Source organism: Lactuca virosa, chromosome 6 (assembly GCF_052849685.1).
Source record: "Lactuca virosa cultivar CGN04683 chromosome 6, Lactuca_virosa_CGN04683_v6, whole genome shotgun sequence".
Taxonomy (NCBI): domain Eukaryota; kingdom Viridiplantae; phylum Streptophyta; class Magnoliopsida; order Asterales; family Asteraceae; genus Lactuca; species Lactuca virosa.
Window position 1 is genome coordinate 34,107,004 of NC_136431.1, and position 7,393 is coordinate 34,114,396.

Consider the following 7,393-nt stretch of genomic DNA (forward strand, 5'->3'; position numbering starts at 1 on the left):
GAATTAAAACAATAGTTGTCCCATGCTCCAAGCATGTACACTATGTTTTCTAAACACTAGTCATGCCACACACCAAGTATGCACACTATGTTTGTCTAAACATTAGTTATGCCATACATCAAGTATGCACACTAAGTTTGTCTATGATCTTTACTCTGAGTTTGTCTATGATCTTTACTCTGTGAAATAGATCGATTGAACATAATTCCAATGATTCTCATTTCACAATCCCAATTCCTTACCGCAAATGCAAGAATTTCAAATCCTGCCATTTACCAAAATCTGTTAGATTATAAACTTATATGGATTGATCCTTTTGTAATGATTATGCACAAAGTCACAAAGACTTGTCAACAGACATTACAGAGTATTCCAATGGAGATCAACTCCATGGAAATATCCTTCTTGCATTAAGTTTTTCTAATCTTACACAGATTGAATAATTTCCACCTGTGGAAACATTTTCATATTCCCATTTTGACTATCACTTCTGAACAAGAGTTGCCTCTTTTCAGAATATGTCAATATGGTCCTTCCAAAATTTACACTATAATTCCAACTGTCCCTGAGCAACCAATCTTTGGTAAACCTTAGATTGTCCTCGACAATTGCTTAATCATTTTAGTCATTTCCAATTCTAGAATTTTCCCTTCTTAATGCCTTGAGCATTTGGCAAATTTAGAACGGATGAATATTATAGCACATGCAATCGATCCTATATCCGAAGCATATGGGATACGATTCATGACGTCTCACATAAAGACATGATACTAGACTAGTCTTTTGCTATAATATTTCTGTATCTATTTGCCAAGTTCTCATAATTCAGATTATGAAAAGGGATGCCGTAATCATAATCGAATTTTAGAACGCAAATAATGGACCCATATATAGAATTTCCTTATGTTGAGCCATTCCAACACAAAATTCATATATATCCTTGACTAAATATGATTAAAACCTCAATCTAAGCTTTTAGAATTGAAATGAAGTATAATTTCCTCTCCCTTAATTATAGCAAAACAACTTGTCAACCCCTGCAACTTCACGAATTGAAACTTTTGTTTTCTATAATTAACATTGTTGTCTTGCAATACTAATCATAATTATCATGCTCCCACTAACATGAGAATTATTAGCATAAGACTTATGCTCCCACTAGCTTTGACATGTACTCAGAAATCAGCTGGACTTCTAGAAATCAATATTGTATGACTTTCTTACCAAAGTTCAAATTTCTGATACGAGATGCCTTGATAAAACTTTATCAGGATCATACACCTTTCCTTAGATAGCACACATGTGTGTCTAAACAATTTCAGAACTATGAAAAGGGATGCCGTAATCATAGTCCCAATTGTTCAGACCTTTGCCATTCCTCACAAGTCCATGTTAGTGTGCCGGTTAACCACACACGCTCCACTAACGACTTTGAGAATGCAAATATCACACTTGCTATCTACCTAAAATCTACTTAGTGAAAGCGTTTCCTCACCATCATTTTCATGAATCGGAGAGAAACCTTATGACACTTAGATTGTTTATGGTGTAAGTGTTTTTATCCAAACTCATATGGACTGAACTCAATCTTACTTTCTTGCCACCTGGCAGCACAAGGGTCTGCCATTGCTTCCAATTTGTTATGCAACCAATTGAGAACTCTCAGAACTCATATGCAAAGCCAACTTTCACTGGAATGGGCACAGAAGTAGGAATATGTCAACACGATAGGTTATAAACCTCAAGTCGTGTGCTAGTGATGAACTACAGGTTTTATTCTTGATTAGATCTTGAAGTTTTCCCAAGATCTCTAAGACTCCCACTGTCCTCTTGACATATAAGACTCACTTGTCAAATATTCAAGAGATAGTGCGGACTCTTTATCAAGACAACCACTTCACATAATTGGCCTAAGTTGGTCTTTGTTTTATCCAAAACATCACAACTTACCAATTTCAAATGTACAAGAGTAGGACACTTTTACTCTTACATTTGACAAGTGTTATAAACCTTTATTTAAGTTATGTCACTCAACTTACAGTCTTGGAGTATGACTCTAAGACTTGTTTTGGAACGAAGTATGAATCATCTTTTTGATTTAACCATTTCCACAATTATTGATTCCTCTTCTTAGCCATAGGAATGCATTAAGATGTCCTTAGAGTACTAATTGTGACATGATTTCTAAATCATTAAGATGATCACAAAACATGATACTAAAGTACTCTCCCATCTTTTAGATTTGAGAGACTTTTATCCTTCTGCCTGATTTGATTCTTCTCATTCGTTCTGCCATACATCGAAACTTTTCCAACGTTTCAGAATTATACTTAAACTAGTAAGTATAACCATATTTACTAAACTTTAGTAAATCATGACGCATAGTCTTATTGATCTTTTGTGGTGGACTTGATCAGTGCACCAGAATGTGTACTCGATCCCTTAGTCCTTCACTTGACTCACATATACATGTGCACAAGGAATTAATCTTAATTTTCCAAAGATGAAAATTCTCATTCATCATACTACACAACTTGCATGATTTCCAAGTTTCTATCCAACTGAAACCTTGGGTGATGAGAATCTTTCATTTTTTTGGTAAATCATGACACTACCACAAACGAAAGAATCAAGTCCATTTTTCCAATATTGTTATCAATGGAATCATATAAACAATCATTTTTCACAAATGCCACTGTAAGGATATTTAAAATAAATATAAAATTAAAACCTTTTTATTTTATTTCAAAACTTTGCGGAAAAAACTTATTCTTACAGTGCAAATGCATATAAAAAACTTGTCGTTATCTATTCCTATGCAATATATCATAACTCCTAAGCAACAGCTCAAAAATTCTGATCACCGAACCATGTGATCGAAATCCATCTTCGCGATCAGAATCAGCATATACTTCCTTTAAGTTTCTTCATTTTTCTTTGATTCTCAAAACAACAGCATGTGACCCAGTCACATCATGTAATGAGAATCTCAGAATAGAAACTTAACAGAGTTAGATAGTGGACTTCACCTTAAGTAGAATCAAACATCTTGACTTGATCAACCCTATGATCCTTTAGGTAAATAGGCAGTTTTGTAACCAATGCCCCTTCCTTTGGCAATATAAACATATGGACTCTATGGAAATGGTACACGGGATTATCACAGACTTAGACTTTCTCTTTACCATTTGGTCAACCGAGTTGACTATGGCCGATCCCTTTCCATTGGGAAGAGAAAGCTTTTTCTGGATATCCAATGTTACCATTGTCAATGTCCATTTAAGGTTTGGGAAGTTGATCTTCTTAATCAAACTTGCTTTACTAGTCCTCCAAATCGTTGCTGATTCAGCAGCACCAAGCAAATAGATAAGATCATTTAAGGGTCATGTCATAGTCTGTTTCATAGTAGTCCCAAAGGAACTCACCATGTGACTTAGAAAGTGATTGAACATCCAACTTTCTTAAGACTTTGACACCCAACTCTCCCGGCTTGTCAATATGTGACTTCATCTCCAAAATGTGAGCACACATAAACTTTGCTTGCCAATAGGGCTTGAGTGACCTTGAACTTGTGGGTTAGGGAGAATAATTGGAGGAGGTGGAGGAAGTGAAGTTCCAAGAGATTTGGGAAGATCATAGATGTCTGAACTAGACATCTTTTGGGAGATATTCAAGATAGTTGATTTAAAGTCCTTAATATAACACCCAATGTGAAATATTAAGGTTAGGACCCAACACAATATTTTATAACTTGGAAGAGGGATGCCGTAATCCAAGCTATAGAATATTTGAAGGTAGGCGAATGACGATTCGCCAATTTCCACCATGAAAAACGAAATAGAAATATTAGGTTTTAATTGGATTTGAAACTCCTAGATCTTTTGAGATTCATTGAACTTTTCAATGGCATGTTTCAAACTCGATTGTGCCCTCTCAAGTTTTGTGACTGGGATGCCGAGGATCACAAAACAAGGTGTGAATAACCATGCAAATATACTTGGTACCCTTAATATTTACCCCTTAATCGATGTGCCGGTTAACCAAACGTGCTCCACCGATACTATGATAAACATTAAGTTACCCGGTTAACCACACGCGCTCCACTAACCGACTTAAGCAAAGTGCAAAGTGTAATTTAATGGGTTAGCACCAAATTCACATTTTTCCTAAGTAACTAAGATTGGGAATTTATTACTTAGTATTTATCATTAATACTTTTAATGAAGGTAGAATTCTAGTCCTTGTCCTACCCGTACGGCTAACGACCCTCCACCAGTCAAGGAAGCGGTGGGTGAGAGTGGACACCCATTAAACTGCCATTTTATAGGCAGTAACCTTATACCCCCTTATAGACCGGCTTCGTGAATGAGGCCTACTAACGGTAAGACTGACTTGCTCTTATACATATATATATATATATATATATATATATATATATATATATATATATATATATATATTATTAACTTATAATATTATAAAGTATAAGGGTTGAAATTTAACTTTTAAATTTCTAAGGGATTAACTTGGAATTAAAGTATTCATAAGGGAAAACTTTTCAAATTACTTGAGGGCAAGTTTTGAAACTATTCAAAACTATTCAATTCCATAACTTATGTGTTTAAAGTAGTTTTAATACAAAAAACTCTTCAAGTTCCATAAGTTGAGGACAAGTTATGGAAGACTTTAAACTATTAAAAGAATGTAACTTTTACTTTATTCATAACTTATGAAATATTTATGAGTTTTATGATTCTTAAATGTGACTTTTCATGTAACTTGAGGACAAAATTACAAAAACACATTTTAGAATCAACTCTTAGATTAAAATGGATTGAAAACAACAATTTCACATAACTTTTCTATTAATATAAGCAACTCATAAGAACAAGATAATTCAATCAAACTTTTTCATGTAATTAGACTAACCATTAAACTAATACAAAACATGAATCTATTGACAATTATCTTTGAAATTAGATTAGAATGAACATTACCACATCAAAAACGGGTTTATAGGTTCAAAACCGCTTAGGGTATTGATTCTAGTCCAATTCCAGCCTTAAAAGTCGAAAATATGTTGTCAGGGGGTCCTACTCGTCGAGTGTATGAACCTACTCAACGAGTAGGATGAGTTTCCTCATGGACTCGGCGAGTCCAGTGCCCAAACAGCCCGAAAATCGATTTTTTCAGCATTTTTCAGCACTTTGCATCAAGTATAATTGAAAACAAACCTAGGCTCTGATACCACTGTTAGGTTTTGAGCATTCTAACACTCCTAAGTGTACATGCAACCCTAAATACCTTGGATCTATGTTTTCTCTATTATACATGTAAATATGAATATTCCAAGATATTACCCTATCTAGCATACAATCTTTGATACTTGGGTAATAAAACAAGTTTGAAGACATACCTTTTTATGTAGCTTGATTCCTTGATGCTTAAGAGCCGAGTGCCCCAAGTGTGACACCTCAAATGGTTCACACAACATCAAATACACTTGGAATAACTTAGAGAGAAATGAACCACTTCATGAAATCGGCTAGCCCTCACCATACACACATTGTTCTCTCATGGTGGCCGATTTTGACAAGAATAAGATGCTTATATAGTTTGTCACAATTAGGGTTACACCATGTAAACCCTAATTGTCATGGCCTTTCATTTCCATGATCCATGGGTACAAAAACACCATGGATCATCCATAGAGCATCCTATGGGTTTTAGCCCAACTTGATAATCCATGGAGCATTAGCCCACTATACAAGTATGGATGATTTACACAATCAACCCATATATTTAATTAGTCTCCTTTTGATCACTTAATTAATTCCAAATTAATTCTTGATCAATATTAATTAAATAATATTATTAATATATTAGAACTTATAATATATTAGTAAACCTTAAGTGTTATTTCTCTCATTTTAGTCTATCCAAATGCATGATGTCATGCAACCCAAGTGGACCATGCCAATCAGGTCAAGTACATACCAAATATAGTTATGTACTTAGACACTAATCCAACAATACCTAGATGTATCAATTTATGAAATACCATGCAATGACCAAGCACAAGTTAAACACAAAATCAATATAAGCACAAATTGGACTATGAATGATAAATCTAATAGTTACTTTCCTATGATCAAGTTAAGCAACCAATCACAAATTAAGATTAATTATGCTCTCTAATAAAGTTAAAGTTTGTAGCTTTAATTACTTGAATCTAAGATGTGATTACTCTTGGCTCTAATTATTTAATGATCATAAACAATTAGGTAACGGATTCATGCAACTAGATTGATCTTCTACCACACAAAACTTGATTATTAAGCAATATAAACTAGAACGTCAACATGTTAGGATTTTAATTATCAAACACAAGTAAAATCAACAAAAAACATCCATAAGTTGAAATCAACACAATAGGATTAGGTTCATCTTCACCAAACAGAAGTATAAGGCTTTTAGACTCTTATAATATCAGAAAAACACACTAAATCAGTACAATTTAGACTAGACATGAGTAATGCTTAGCAAGCCGAATACATCTATGTAGATTTCTTTTAATTCTCTTCAACTCTTGAGCTCTAATCGATTTCTGATCTTCTCCAGGGTTTCTAGAGGATTTTAGTCGCAATCCTTTTAAGAAAATCGGCTAGAAGTCCCCCAATTCGACCTAATGTTTGAATATATATAGTTTCCAAAAATATGATCACCACGACATGGTAAATAGGAACCACGTCGTGGTCTTCTATGAAATCCCATATTCTCCAAGTCAGCTCAAGGATCGCGAAGCTTCCAATTGCCACGTCGTGGTTGGTGATCACCATGTCGTTGCCTTCTGTCTTTAAGCCTTCTTTGTCTTCTTTTTTCCTTCAAATGTATTGGCCCACTCTTTCCTGCTTCCAGCTCCTCATATATATGACTAAATATGCATATATCATAGATTAAGGTTGGACCTTGTATGTTGTGATAGGAGTGTTGTAGCAGCGGTTGCGAGGCTTTGAGATGTGGTTTAGTTGATTCGTGAGTCAGGTGAGTCTCTTCACTATACACATGGGTCGAAGGCACCAATGACAACCTACTAGGATGTGTTATGTAAGATGTTAGATGTCTTTGTGACTCTTGTATTGTTTGTTGGGCTAGGCCCATTGGCATGCATGTAGGGTTGGGCCCATTTTCATGAGTGGGTTGGGCCTATTGTATGTTGGGTTGGGCCTATTGTATGACGGGTTATGCCCAATTATATGTTGGGATGGGCCCATTGATTAGGAAAGGATAGGGCCATTATTATAAGATGGGCCCAATGTGCGGGCTAGGCCCAATTGTATGTATGGTATGTGGTATTTTGGTGAACTCACTAAGATTTGTACTTACAGTTTCA